Source organism: Fundulus heteroclitus, chromosome 1, assembly GCF_011125445.2.
Source record: "Fundulus heteroclitus isolate FHET01 chromosome 1, MU-UCD_Fhet_4.1, whole genome shotgun sequence".
Taxonomy (NCBI): Eukaryota; Metazoa; Chordata; class Actinopteri; order Cyprinodontiformes; family Fundulidae; genus Fundulus; species Fundulus heteroclitus.
This window is the reverse complement of record NC_046361.1, coordinates 3,619,357-3,635,631: the sequence shown is the minus strand read 5'-3', so window position 1 is coordinate 3,635,631 and position 16,275 is coordinate 3,619,357.

The window sequence follows — 16,275 nt, the reverse complement described above, 5'->3', positions numbered from 1 at the left end:
ACATCAAACTTGATGAGGCGGGAAGAGACGACCTAGCAGCGATGATTTAGCTGATGACCAGGTGAGCAGAATTGAATGTAATTACTGGCAGCAGACGGATCTGATTAACAGTAAGACATTGGCAGGAAGGACACTGAGCTGATTGGATAGTGGCAGAGAGGTGGAGGCTGATCAGAAAATTCCTGAAAAGTCCAAAGGAAAAAAATAAACAAGAACCCAAATCATGACACATTCTGGGAAATCAACAGACATTTCTGTCTGAAATCATTAAACTGGCCACGACAAAAATAATTTCATCTGAATATTATCTCATATGTACGGAAGAGTATTAGGGCCACTAAAAAAAAAAAAAGTCTACTCAATTCTGACTTTTTTCTCCGAATTCTGACTTTTGTCTCAGAATTCTGAGATTAAAGTCAGAATTTGGAGAAAAAAGTCAGAATTTAGTAGACTTTTTTTTTTTTTTTTGAGTGGCCCTAATCCTCTTCCGTACATATAGAATTTGTTAATTTCATATTTTGTGTAACTGTTCATTTTAATGAAATTATGCTATAATTATGCTATAATATTATTATGTTTTTTTTCATTGATATGTCAATGAAATACATGAATATGTAAATATATTAATGAATAGGGAAATAAAAGTCAAGTAGATATTTGTGTACGTCATTATTTTTTTGTTTTCTATATCAGTTGAGTTTTCATTGCAAGTAAGTATGAGCAAACTATCTCCAAATTATTCATAAATTCCAGAGACATGATGGATAATGAAAGACAGGTTAGTAAAGGCAAGGCAGGTTGGTGTTGATTGAAGATTATTTCAGAAGGTTAATCATTCCAAAGTCCAGACACTCCATTAAACTGGATAAAAATGTGTTCAACAACTGATTTATTTGGCCCTCATAATCTTCTAGTACTCAGTTGAAAAGCATCATTAAAATGAATGCTACCCTCTTTGTCATTGCAAATCAGCCTCTTGAGATCAGCCTGTTGCCAAAGACTGCCCTTGAATTTGATGAATATGTTTCTGCAACATTTGCAGAGGACTTGGATTTATAGGGAAAACTTGAGCCAGGGCCAATAAGAAAGGGACTTGTTTATTTTATTCATCACACAAATGCAAAGCACAGGAAGGATTACAGTGGTACAGCTAGACATTTGTTGTTAATCACAAAACAAAAATGTCTTATTTGAAACATTGAAGAGTTCAGTCTTGATGCTGTAAACATGGCTGTAAATCGTGACGTTAATGGCATTTATTCAAAACAGAAAAATATCAAACGTGATGTGGGTGCACTTGTTCCTTTTCTCTTTGAAGAATTCAATCTTCTATCATTAAACAAACACTGTGACTGTTCCTAACTGTGATGAGCAGTTTCTTCATCCTGCTTCAGATACAGATGCAAGTGCAAACTGCAGGAATACCAATACGCTCTCTTTGCCTTCTCCAAAGAACCTTAAAACTGACTGCCGAAAATGTGTACATAAATGAGCCGCATCAGTGAATATGGCCAGCCTTTGTCAAAAACGGAAGCGAGAGTATGATGAGGTTTACATCTCTGCTTCAGAGCCTAGGATCATAAAATACTGTCACTTTAATTAAAAGAGGCCAAAAGTAAAAAATTCTGTGTCATGGTTGAGTTTTGGTTTGGCTTCGTTTTTCTGTTATTTTCATTGTTTCTCATTTGGGTTAGGTTTGACTTTATTTATTGTTAGTTTTCATTGTCATTAGTTATTTTCTGTCATCTTCACTTCACCTCCTCAGCAGTCAGTCACACCTGATACAATTTACCAGTTAATTAGCCAGACCCTGGTTCCACCTGTTACCTGCTCTATTTAAACCTCCCTCTGCCTTCAGTTCAGCACTGGGCTGTCTTCTGTTATTCACCACTCCATGCCAGTCTGTGTCTTTGCCTTGGAAGTTCTGTTTCTGTTCTCTCGTTTAAGGTTAGTCCTGCCAGTTGCTTTGAAAGACTTTGTACCCTGCTGCTGTTCCTGGAGAAGCTCTGCTCTGTGTCCTGGTGTCTCCTGACGACTGCTAACCTGACTAGCCGCCCTGGAGAAGCCCCGCCTTGTGCCCTTGTGTTGCTACAAGGCCTGCTAACCTAGCAGCACTTCGCTTGCCTAGCCACTCAGCTTTTATGGACTCTCACTCCGGGCTGTCAGCTCCTGCCATCACCTTCATCCCTGTCTTTCTGCAGTCCTGAGCCTCCGGTCGTCATCATCATCATCTAAAGACCCTTAAACCTTAGTCCCGTGTGCGCTTCCTGAGTTCTTCTGTAACAAACCCTGACATTCTGCGCTGTGAACAAAAAAAGACTATATGAAATGCTAGTAAAAGACAAGGAAACCCAGAAGTTGAAAGGTGCTCCCAGCTTTGTTCAGAGGCATCCAAAAAAACTGCAAATGCAAACATTTTGCGAAGGTGTCCATTGTTCGAAAATAATTGGTTAAACATAAAAATAAAATACAAGAAATTAGAATGCGAAGATGAAGCCTTGAATGCCGCTCCTTTGAAAGGCCAGCAATCTATAAATGAGATTTCTGTAAATCCCACAACAGTGGCTATAGAAAAGCTGCATATTTTGTCATCCTCGCCACGTTCCAGTAGAGGAAACAGCATCTGTGATTGAGAAGGCAGTTAAAGAAATCATTGGACTGCAGGTGGAGTCAAGGGCAAATGCAAACAACTGTCGCTCAATTTGCCTATGAAATTGGAGTTCTCAATGATATTCAAATTGGTGAAGCAGTTGTGAATGATGAAAACGTCACCCTTGGATGGGTTGCAACTTCACTGTGCCCTTAACATGTGAATGAAGTTCATGTAATGGTTACTGGGGGTCCTAGTGAAGGAACAAAAGGGTTTGAACTCCAAATGAATTTTCTGCCCGGTGGAATGACGGAGGAATATGTTGGTCATATAACAGAAGCTCTTCAGGATATCAGTGATTCATATGCATCGTTCCACAAGAAGGACCCTCTGGAAGTGAGAAAAACTGTCATTTTAAAAATTAACAATACAGTATCTGATCGTGTTCCAGTGAATAACTGTGTAAGGCAAAAGTTGAGACAGATCTGCTAGGACTCAACTGCAACGTTTATCCCATAGATGGAATCGCTGTAGCAGCCAGGAGAGCCCTAAAAAAGATAGATTCAGAAAAAAACATGAAAGGGGAATGTTAGGAAAGACGCTGAAGAATGCTGATAATTTGATCTGTTCATTATCTAAAATGAGATTCAAACAAGGTACTGGTGATCCAAAAGGCTTCAAATTGTTTCTGAAAAAAAAAAAAAAAACAAGGAATTGAAACAAAACAAATTATGTATTATGTAGGCAATTGGTTTCACATTCTCTTTCATTTGGCAATTTTTTTCACACTGAAAAACAAATGAGTTTAATATCTGCAAGAATGTTGCGATACAAAAAAACAACTTGAGTGCAGCAATTTTAACAAATTTGCGCAATCCCTCAATCCTCCTTCACCTCAAGGTTCCCCGGCTGATGGGCAAGCTCGTTTTTATGGGAATGTAGAGAATAAAACAAACCTTGAAATCATTCCAGAGGAGGCAGAAGAAGCCCCGAGAGACTGCTTCAGCTCCACTATGTGGGATGAGCTGTGTGAACCTTATGGGGAAGAAATCAATCAAAATAACAGAACCCACGACTCCTGAAGAACAAGCTGGAGGGGTCAGAGGTGGACCACCAACCGTGGATACTCGATTACCTCACTGGTCGACCGCAGTATGTGAGGACATGGAGCTGTGTTTCTGACGAGCTCATCTGCAGCATGGAAGCATCACTGGGAACTGTTCTGGCACAGTTTTTGTTCACCTCTGTACTGCAGACTTCCCCATCAACTCATCAGGCTGCCACCTACAGAAGTTCTCTGATCACTCTGCAATAGTAGGTCTCATCACAGGTGAGGATGAGTCAGAGTATAGACAGTGGATCCAGAGCTTTCTAGACTGGTGCTAGACTGGACCTACCTCTCTGACACAGGTGCACCCAGTGCAGGTGGTGGGAGACAAAAGGACTGTAAGGAAAATCACATCACTGATAGACAATGTCTCCCATTCCATGCATGGAGCTCTTCCAGAGTTGGAGAGCTCTTTTAGTGATAGACTGTTGAATTCCAGATGCTGTACGGAGCGCTTCCACAGTTCATTCCTCCCTGCTGCAGTCAGACTTTATAATTTCGGCTGCTCCCAACATGCATAATAACAGCATAACAACAGGTTCTGATTCAACCATTAATTGTTTACACTGTTCCCAGATGTTAAGGTAACTTGCACACGCCTTAGCTAGGGATGCTGCTGCACTACTATGCATATTGTATTATCATACGTTATGTAAATATTGCATATTCTATTATTGTGTGTTATGTAAATTGGCTGGAGTTTTTCCCCCATTGTCAAATAGTTTTCCTTTGTTCAATATTTACTCTTATCGTCTACTCTTGGTATTCTTTACTTTAGATTAGACTGGTTTGCTCTGTTTTCTTCTCTTTTTTTCTCATTGCTAATAATTGTGTGTAACTGTCCGTGTGTTTGCCACTGTGACACCTGAATTTCCCCATTGTAGGACAATAAAATAATTATTATTCCTATTATTCTACAGGCCGAATGCATAATCACAGTCAGCAATATAATTGGTGATGCTTGCCTAAGTTTTTATCCTTTAGGGCCCTTAGAAATTATCATTAAGAAGTAATCACCATTAATTTCTCTTATGACTATCACATATGTGTAGTAAAATATTTTATAATAAATATTTTGAGTGTTTTCTGTGCCTACATTTTCTAAGAAAAGTCCAATCTTATATGGCAGGCTGTGGATGCTTTCGTGTCACTTTAGCGAAATGGCATGGGCTTAGCCAGACGGACATTGAAAGTGCTTGTGCACCTTGGACAATGACGTGCAAAATGGCAGATTTTATTCAGTTTTATTCGGAAATAAAGGTTTTTCAATCGTTTTTGGTTTTAATCGGTTCCTTTAAAAAAAAAAATAGATACTTCTTCGGTCTTAGAAAACACCCGTTCACAGGGAATGAAAATGCTGCCATGCATGAAAATGCAGGTACAAATTTGTGTAAATTGGGGTATAGTAGTTTTTGTCTCCTCCAGTACTCCAGTGGATTTTCCATTCTGCTAATATTAGGCTCTGAAAGGTAGTGCTGGACTTCAGCCATAGCATCTGCAGTTACATGTTGTGTTTTTTTTATTTGCATTCGGAGCACTCATGTCCAAACAATGCAACAGTTTGTTACCTAAGAGAGAACAGCAGATCATGTTAGAAAATGTTCTAATAGAAATAACTGATATTAAAAATGAAAAATAATAGATTACCTCCAGTGATATCATGAGAATATCTGTCAATAAGCATATCTAATGAATCCTAAGAATGTTAGATTTACCTCATTGGGATAAATCTAGTCAAAATATTTTCACATACGTGAAATCCTCCTCCTAGCTGGATCCATCCTCTATCCTCTCCTCAATCTCTTCAATCTCTAAGCTATCTTTCCTTCTCTCACCTATCTCAACTATCTCCACGCTATCAAAGCTGATAAATAATATCTAAAACCTTAAATTATGGCAACTCTCTGAATACGTTGATGCTTTTTCAAATCTCACAGGCAATCTGAACCGCTTCCCATAGCAGTCATGTTGTAAGGCTAGGCAGCGAGGCTTCGGACGTCATCATTTTCGGATCCTCCCCTAAATCAAGCAAGCCTTGATACGCGCTTTGCAGAAATGCCCCCTCGATTACTTAATGCCTCAGCTATCTCATAACATCACTAGTCACGCCTCTCCTTGGTCATCATCATCCAAGTCCTCTGAAACATCTTAATCCCTGGAGCCTTCCTTGGCTCCCCAGTCAACCGAAGCTCCTCTGCCGGCATCCTGCCAAACATCTGGCCTGTCCACCCTACATGAAGGAACCTCTCATCTGACCTGGAACTGCACCTTGGTTTGTCACTGATCACCACAACCAGACTAAAATTTCAGTATAGATATAAATGCTGCTAAACCAAATACACATAATTCTTATGATTTGTATAATCTGACCCAATCTGTATAATACGATTGAACTTGATTTTGTAAAGTGCCTTGAGATGACATGTTTCATGATTTGGCGCTATATAAATAAAATTGAATTGAATTGAATTACAGATAGCAAGTTTATTCTATTATTTTTCTAATTTTCACATCACCAAAATTAGCTAATCTTTGGCCAAATTTAAACCGTTAAGATTTCCAAATATTTAACCTGTTTTGACCCTTTTACTGTAGATAAGACTATGACAGGGCAGGCATATTCATGAAGCTACACATTTTTTTTAGATTTCTGGCTAATGGTTTGTTCTTGCCCTCAGCTTTATCTCCCCACCAAGCAGATTTCTCTTTCTATACGCTGACACAAGCACACCTGTCAATCCCAACAAAGTCAAGACATTTGCAACTGTTTTTGGATTTGGATGCAGTTATCCTACATTCCTACATAATAAAAATTATCCTCAAAAGAATATCTGTCTATCAGAAGAATCAGATTCAGGATGGTATTTCATGTTCATGTTTTGTGGATGTTTTACTGTAACCTCAAATGGCAAAGAGTGGCACTAATCATCTTTTAACTGGTTCAACTCAAAGATAAAAGCACTGAAATCAAAAATCTATTGGCTCATACAATTTCTAAATATAGTTAATTAGGTACTGTGCTAATGTGTGACCAATTATCATAGAAAGTTATATCTCATACTTAATGAGATGAATGAAAAGATGACTATGATTTGATTAGATTTGTGCAGAGTGCTAGCTCTGAGCTTGCTTTAGAAACCATTGCATCACAACTGTTAAGCAGGTTATAGGAATTATTTGCAACAGTACCATGTACACTGTAGGGGGGGGGGGGGGGGGGGGGGAAAATATACCTTTTGTAAGAATTTGGTCCTCTTTCTGTAAAGGCTACAGCAAATAGATTCATCTTTGTCTTAGACTGCTGGAGGACACACTGAACACTTTTCTTCTGTTTTTATGCTCTCCACTCTCTCTCTTTGTGTATTGTTTGCTCTTATTTTTGCCATTAACTTTGTGCTCCCTCCTATGGAAAGTACATCTTGCAGAGTGTTTCTTTTTTTTTTTTTTTTTTGCGTGTCTGTGCCAATCCTCTTAACTTCCAGTTGGTCATGGCAAGTGGACTCTACTGAGCTTAGCTCTGCTGGAGGTTTCTTTGCTTAAAGGGGGCATGACATCACTGTATAAACCGTTTCATGTAGTTGATGTCAATTCTCCGAAGAACTTAATTTAAAAAATAATGGCCGGTGCAACAGCTGGGAGGAGGAGAGGAGGGGAGGGGAGAATGCTGTTTGCTTGATAGTGTGCTCTGATTGGAGAATATAAATTAGGTAGAAACACAACCTATGTAAGATAGATAACCCATTTTCTGATCTGACCATTTTGAGATAAATATAAATCACAAGTCAAGAAATCCCTAATCCTGAGATTTTTTTTTATGTCTTCCAGTTCCTCAGCCGGACTTTTTGTTGTTTTTGCCATATTTTAAATAATTGTGGTTAAAAAACAAAAATGTGTCAGAAAGCCTTTGTGAGCTGCTCTGAACTAGGTCATGTTGTTTTTTCCAGGCTTTGATTTCACTGTTCTCAAAATACCTTTTCCAGTGTCCAATCTTGATGTGATCTCCCAAAAAACAGAACATTTACCAATACTGTACCAACAGCAATGTTGTAGTCCAAGCAGATGCTGTTTGGTTGCAATGATTTTTGATGGATAGTGGAAAAGTCAATGAGCAAGTTAATCCAGCAGTAGCAGCCATCTTGGATCTGGAACAAGCTACAAGAATACACCATTTAGATGGGCACAAAACCATTGAATCCAATTATGATGTGTTTATTTGCACCAGGCTTTATTCAGAATAGAAGCACTCTGACATGCACATTCCACATTTACCTGAAAACCACAGAAGAAGAAGTTCTACTTCCGTCTGTGTTGAAATTGAAAACAAGAAACACGGAATTTGGCTCGTTCCGTCTAATTTGAGTGCCCAGAATGGTTTGGTGTTATTGATATTTGTGCCACCAACCTGAGCACACAGTGAGATTGTGTGTGCATTTAAATCTCACACAGCACTCATGCAATACGTGTCTGGGACGCGCTCGACTGTGCACTCAGTTTGGTGGCTCAAATATACCGTCATATTCCTGCATTACGGGATGAGAGACATAGGGCACACCTCTGCAGGCCAGGCAATTTGGCCCAATCTGAATGACATGATTGCAGCCAGTCTTCAGATGGACGTTGTTTGGATTATGGATCGGGATAAACCACTCGTCTCATACATTTTCATTCTGATTGAGCTGAATACAATTGGTGTGTTTACATTGTGCATCTTTATTCAAAATGGCCCTTTATTCTGGCTACCTATGTATGTAAACATTGCTGTTGTAACAGTTCTGTTATCCTGATAACACTAAGAATATGGTGAGTAAAAAAGCTGGATTTTTATTACATATTGTACATATATTTAATATAACAAAAGCTTGATCTTGAGTGTCTTATTTTTTTATAATCATAAAGATCAGGGAGGCATGGATATTTGAGTTTTTAATAATTATGCAATCATTTTTTACCTGGTATTGGACACTGAATATGCAAACACTGCAGTCCATCAGTGCTTCATCGTCCTCTTAGACTGAAAGTATATGATGAAAGGATTGCTTTTGCACCCATTTTCTTGGCATTTACATAAGGCACAGGTCATAAGCCCTCAGAAATGCTCACTGTTTATGTAGCTGTTAAACGACCAGCTTCTTTGTACTGCTCTATGCATAATAAATAACTACAGATATCATCGCAAATGATTCAAATAGCTAACCATTTGCATTTAAAAAGTAACAGAGCGAACACAATCTGATAGGATTCTGCCTCTTTAAATGTCACAGTCAGGTTAAGTGTTATAGTCTAGTGTTTATTAAAGAGCCCCCAGCGGTGCACATTGCACAAGAGTACGTTCTGAGGAAATATCGACATTATTTCTGTGTAAAAGTAATATCAGATTCTGCTAGGTATTTCAATAAGTTTGAACAAGAGCAGTTTCTATGTATAGATGTTTTGTTGGCTGTACAATGTGGGCAGACTAATTGTTTTTGTACACAAAGGTATGCAATTATATGTGTATAAAAAAGTTTGTGTGTTCAACAAGTTTCTTCCCTTGTTGAACACATGCTGTGTAATTGATGTCCCCAGAGTTCATAAACAACAGGTAGCTTTGGTCCCCACATCTTTTTAAATGCCACAATTAATTTCTAAAGGTGGATACATAAAAAAAATCGTTTGTGGCTGTATTTGACTGGGTGTCTGATGTGCTTCCTTTGTTTTCAACTGCAAATTTTCATCAGCAGATGTATAGTTTTATGAGCTTTTAAAATTTATGATGACGCAAATAGAACCCAAAGAAATTCTAATATTCTAACTTTCACCAAGTAGCTTAAGAATTTCTTGGTTGAACCTTGAAAAATAAGCTTCACATTTGCTGACATTAATTGCTCCAAAAACTTTTTTTTTTTTACCCCTTTAGGTGTTTTGCATTTTGTCACACTACTAGAATAGGCTGCAATGGTCAACGGAATTTATATGTCAACTCAACACAAAATAACACATTGGTTTGGAAGAAAATCATGTTTTTAAAAAATATGTTTACACATAAAAATCTGAAAAGTGTGGCATACACTTGTTTTCTCCTTCTTTTACTCCGATACCCCTAAGTAAAATACAGTTCACATAATTACCATTGGAAGTCGACTTGCAAACACAGTCTGGCTGTGTGCAACTAGACGTTCAGGTCGGGCAGGGACGATATTAATCAGAAAAGCAGAGGATAAAACAACGTTACTTTGGAGGACCTGCAGAGCTCAAGTTGCACAATCTGAGCAGGACCATTACAATTTGTGCACAAATATGGTTTTATGGAAGAGTAGTGAAAAGGAAAACTATTTTTGAAAAAAAAAGCCATAGGAAGTCATGTTTACAGTTTGGCACAAGCAATGTAGGGGACACAAACGAGAAAAAGGTGCCTTTATGCCTAACACTATGTGGTGGAAATGAAATCACTCTGAACACAACCTCATGCTAGGGGATACTTTTTACCCCAAGGGTATATGGAGCTGCTCTTATGCTTCACTGACTACCTACCTCTGTTTGGGGAGTATAGCTGCCTCTAGATGGTGCCTTGTGTTTGTCTGCCTGGGACTGATGTGGCCTTCAGTAGCCACGGCCACCTCTAGTTTGTCACTCTTTGGTGCTGAGTTTTGCAAACTTTCTAGCCATCTCACAGTTGTACCAATTTGCACATCCTGATGACAAATTTCTCTCTCTCTCTCTCTCTCTCTCTCTTTTAAGTTGAGGAGTGTGGTTTGGCTGTTGGGGAACTTGTTGGGTGTGAAAGTGTGAAGGCAGCGTCCAGGATGAACAATGCAGTGGTTACATTGTTGGACTCGATTGACAAGGTGAACAGCGTAGTTGAGAGAGGAATTGTTTTGAGAAACACACAAACTACGGTTTTCCCTTTGATGAACCCTGCTAAAAAGATCATCCTGTCTAATTTGCCACCTTTCATCAGCGATGAGGTGTTCCTGAAGGAATTGTCACATCATGGTCAGGTTGTGTCAGCAATGAAAATGCTCCCGTCGGGTTGCAAATCAGCAAAGTTGAAACACGTTTTTTCTTCTAGAAGACAAGTGTCTATGATTCTCAAAAATAATATTGAGGAACTGAGCATAGTGATGAAGTTTAAGGTTGACGGCTTTGGTTACACTATTTTTGCGACAACGGAAACTATGAGGTGTCTTGGATGTAACCAGGAGGGCCATTCAATACGTAATTGCCCTGTAAAAATTCAAAAAGAGAATTAGTTTGGGTTAACGAAAATCCAGAGCCAGGGACATCAGCAGATAGTGTGAATAGAGCCACAGTGGGGGCAACTGGGGAGGGAGCTCTGGTGGCTGACGCGGGGGAAGGAGATCCAGTGGCTGATGCTGAGGTAGGAGGTCAAGAAATGAACGCTGGGGAAGGAGTTTCAACAGGAGAACAAAAGCAGTCAAGAAGAAATGGATGTTGGTGATTTAGTTCATAGTGGAAGAAATCTGATTAGGGATGATGAAAGTGTTTTTAAAGTACCAAACACTAAAAGAACATCTAAAGAACCTAAAGGGGTAAAACCGAAAAAGACTCAGTGGAAAGAAAGTGATTCAGATGCTGTATCTGATTCTGATAGTGATAGAGAATCTTCTAATTCTTCTATTCCTGATGGCCAGAGTACTAATGGATACAGTGTAGAACAGATTAGAAGTTTTTTGGAATTGACAAAAGGAAAACGGGATGTGGTTATAGATGATTTTTTTTTCCCAAATAGAAAATTGTTTGTTGACTCAGTTAAATGGTTAATGAGACAAAGGACATCTGATGGGACGCTGAAGTTTACAGGCTTCGAAAACTGGTGCAAAAGATCAGAGCCCGATTTAAATAAGTTACATGAAAGTTCAAAAACAGCTGATAAGATGCTGTATTTTCTTTTTTCTTTGGATTTTTTTTATGTGATTATGAGTAGATTTAAAATCTCATCTTTGAACCTTAATAGGGCAAGGGATGTGAAAAAAGGGCTGTATTTTTTTGAACTTTTAAAATCTAAATGCATTGATATAGCTTTTGCTCAAGAAACTCACAGCAATGTTGATAATGAGGTTGATTGGAAGAAAGAATGGGATGGGAATCTTGTTCTGAGTCATAAATCTTCGCTAAGTGCAGTAGTAGCTATTCTTTTCTCAAGGAATTTTCTTCCAGTTTCTATTGAAATTGAAGATGTAGCTGGAAGATTGTTAAAGGTTATTGTTTAGTATGAAAATATAAAGTTGATTTTGCTGAATGTATATGCTCCTGTGAATTCCAGCGAACGTTGTGTTTTCTTAGAAAAGTTAGCAAATACACTATTAAATTGTGGGTCAACAGATTACTTAATTTTAGGTGATGATTTTAATTGTACAATAGATGATTTAGATAGGAATCATTTGGAACCACATATACATTTACGGAGAATTTTGAAATGTATTATTGAAACTTATTATTTAGTTGATGTGTGGCGTTTTAAAAATGGAAAGATAAGGCAATATTCATGGGCTCATTCTAAAGAGAATTATATTACTTTGGCAAGATTAGATAGGTTTTATTGTTTTGGGCGTCATTTACAAATATTTAGATCATGCACTTTGTGTCCTGTGGGCTTTTCTGATCATAGTATCATCATAGGAAATGTGTTTATAAATAATTTAAGACTTAAAGGTGCATATTGGCATCTCAACACTGTTTTGTTAAATGATGGTTGTTTTAAGAAAGGATTTTCTTTTTTTTGGAAAAAGTGGAGACTAATGAAATGTCAGTTTACGTCTGTACATCCATTAGTAAAATTAAAATTCAGGAGTTTTGTAATCAATACACTTGCAAGGTTTCAAGAGAAATGGTAAAATTTATTGAAGAATTAGAGACTGAAATTGTGGTTATTCAGAGTTCTTGTGAGTCCACGGGAAATCAAGGCCATATTCAGACATTCAAACGAAAAAAAGCAGCTTTGGTTGATCTGCTTGGGCTCAGAGCACAGGGAGCTTTGGTACGTTCACGTTTTCAAAGTGTCTCTGAAATGTATGCTCCCTCAAAATTCTTCTTCAGTTTGGAGAAGAAAAATATTCAAAACCGTCTCATTCATTGCATTCATTCTGAAGATGGAAAAGAGTTGACGGATACCACTGAACTGAGGAAAAGAGCTGTGGATTTTTTTCAACATTATATGCAAGTGAGTTTAAAGAATATTCTGTGATAACAGAAGAGTTTCTTGATGACTTTCCAAGGGTGTCAGACCAAGACAATGTCTTTGTGGAGCATGCTTTTAATGGTGGAAGTACTGCAGGAGGCGCTGCTGAGCAAGGAAAATGGCAAAGCTCCAGGAATAGATGGCTTGCCTGTGGAGTTTTATAAATCGTGTTGGCCTGTGTTGGCTGAAGATCTGTAGGAAGTCCTCAATAGTGTGGCAAGGGTAATGTTGCCCCTTAGCTGTCGCAGAGCAGTGCTCACTCTTATTCCTAATAAGGGGGATCTTTATGAAATAAGGAATTGGAGACCTGTCAGTCTATTGTGTACTGACTATAAGATCTTCTCAAAGATTCTGGCATGCAGATGGGGAAAAGTGATTGATCAAGTTATACATGTTGATCAGTCTTATTGTATCCCTGGCAGATCAATAAGGGATTATTTGTACGCCTCTAATTTATTGGGCTTAAACTTTGGTCTGATTTCTATTGACCAAGAAAAGGCATTTGATCGGGTGGAGCACCAGTATTAATGGAATAGTTTGAGAGCTTTTGGTTTCTCCTCTTGGTTCATTGCCATGATTAAAACCCTTTATTGCGACATTGAAAGTGTATTGAAAGTCAATGGTGGTTTAAGTGCATCTTTTAATGTAAAGAGAGGTATTCGCCAAGGCTGTGCAATGTCAGGAATGTTGTTACCCTCGTTATGTCAAATCAGGAAAAGGTGTAAGGGTGTAAGGTTAAATGGAGTTTCTTTACTTTTTCAACTTTCTGCATATGCAGATGATTACGCATGATCCGCAGCTGCTCTATTTTACCCTGGTGCGCTGCGCGCGAGGGATAACAGTGGGGGAAAAGCATAAATAAAGACTGTATAGGGCTCCTTTAGAGGGAAGAGAATGAATATTGGGTCTGAACTGAAGCTCCGATGTTACAAGCTTGTTGAAATGACCCTTAAAAGTGCACACCTAAATTATATGTAACGTAATTTTGCGCACCTGAATTCAAGCCAAGGCAGCACGCCCACCGAAGCGCCACTGGTTCTGTGTCGTTAAAAAGAAAATAGCATGAAACACAGCTACGGACTCTCCTATTGATTTTAATTAGGACATATTGGTAGGAGTGGAGAGACATTAAACGTAGTGATAAGGCTGCCGTTGATAAAAGCCCCTGGGTCCGAGGGGAGGGAGGGGAGAGGAGCAGACCAGAGCGTTGAGGTACAGAAACACAGCGCACGTAGTTAAAAAAAAAAAGCATAATTAATAAAAGCGAAACTTATAAACAGACTAAGTGGCGTTTTAGACTGCATCTTACGGTTTGGATCACCGAGAACATTCATGGTTTTAAAAAACACAGTAAAGTCAGAATAACTTTCGGTTCAAAAGTAAAAACGAGTGTAGTCCAATCAGCGATTTCTTAGGTCTCCCACTGGGACGTACCTCTTCCGGTTTGTTAATGTTGCAGCGCTTTCCTAAATGTTGCAGCGCTTCCCTAAATGTTGTAGCGCTTTGTTATTGTTGGAGTGCTTTCGTTAATGTTGAAGTGCTTTTGTTAATGTTGAAGTGATTTTGTTAATGTTGTAATATTTTTGTTAATGTTGGAGTGCTTTCCTTAAAGTTGGAGTGCTTTTCTTATTGTTGTAGCGCTTTCATTAATGTTGGAGTGCTTTCCTTAAAGTTGTAGCGCTTTGCACCTCAGGGCCACCGTAGTTCTTGAACCCCCGCCAGGTCTTCTGGTAAAATTACAGATTATTATTTAAAATTTATTTTGGGACAGATTACATTGGGTCTCTCAGACTATTTTGTTTTTTACCAAAGGAAGTAGGAGGGCAAGGTTTGATTTGATTATGCATTATGTGTTGTCATTTCTGCTTTAACTTTCTGTTCTCTATCTTTTATCTTCATAGTAGGTACACCTGGTCTGGCGTTCTGTTAACTGTGACATCATCCAGGGAAGACAGATCACCCGCTATTACCATCTAATGTAGAACAGATTACTGGATCAATGTGTGTTTCTGTGCTTTTTTGTCTCTCTTTGTGTCTCTGCTCTGTCTTCTGTAACCCCCAGTCGGTCGAGGCAGATGACCGTTCATACTGAGCAGACGACTCTCCCTGTGGCTCTACGCTTCTCCAGGAGTGAATGCTGCTTGTCGGGACTTTGATGCAATCAACTGGTTTCCTTATATAGTAAATTTTTGACCACTCTGTATAATCTGACCCAATCTGTATAATATGATTGAACTTGACTTTGTAAAGTGCCTTGAGATGACATGTTTCATGATTTGGCGATATATAAATAAAATTGAATTGAATTGAATTAATTTAGATAGTAGGAGTGTAGCCTTTAGATTACAGTTTTTACAGAGTTTTTTGTATGGTGATCAAAATGTTTTGTGGAGACAAGTTGCAGAATATTTTCTTTTCCAAAATTGGTAATTTAGGTTATGGTAAAACTTTGTTTCTTGTTGACTTTTCAAAATATAGTGTTTGCCATCATTTTATGTTACTGTGTTAAAATCTTGGAACCTCATGGAAACAAAGAGAGTTGGAACATCCACATCTTTAAATTGGCTATTACTCGAACCTGTCCTCATGGGATCTCGTTTGGGCTCAGTTTGGGACAATATGGCTATGATTTCTGAACTGATGATGAAAAGGGGAGTGGTTACGTTGAAACATCTGCCTGAACTTGTTGGAACTGAAATGGATGATGTTATTTCTTTGGCTCGAAGAGTGGAGATTCACACTTTAAGAATTGCAGGCATTATGTTAGCAAGATTTATGTGAATGTTATCAGAAGATGACAAAAGACTCATAAAAGGATGGTTTGATGGACTTTTAACACCTGATAAAGCAGATCCTTTTGTTAAGATGTGTTTTAAGCCACAATTGGAAGAACTTGAATGTCCTAGATTTTTTTTTAGAGGAAGGAAAAAAATAATGGACAATTTTGGATTCTGTGAATGGAAAGATAATATATATGAAATGTGTTAAGGCTTTGAACAGCGTAAAGTTAAAAAATAAAAAAGACACTCCATGGAGAGACTTTTTTAAAGTTGATTTGGAGGTGAAACCTGCATGGGTATTACTTTATAAACCACCATTGACTAAAAATGTTGGTGATTTACAATGGAGAATTTTGCGTGGTATTATTGCGGTTAATGCTTTTGTTTCTATTATTAATCCTGCTGTTTCAGATAAATCCCCCCTTTGTTTATCAAGTGAAACTATCTTTCATTGTTTTGTGCAATGTTTTAGAATAATGGATTTATTTACATTATTAAGAGATATTTGGAAATCATTTGGAGAAAGTTTAACAGAACAGTCTTTAATTTTTGTTTTTTTATATGGCAAGAGAAAGAAGAAAGTTGGATGGTTGTTAAAAATGTTTCTCGGTCAAGCAAA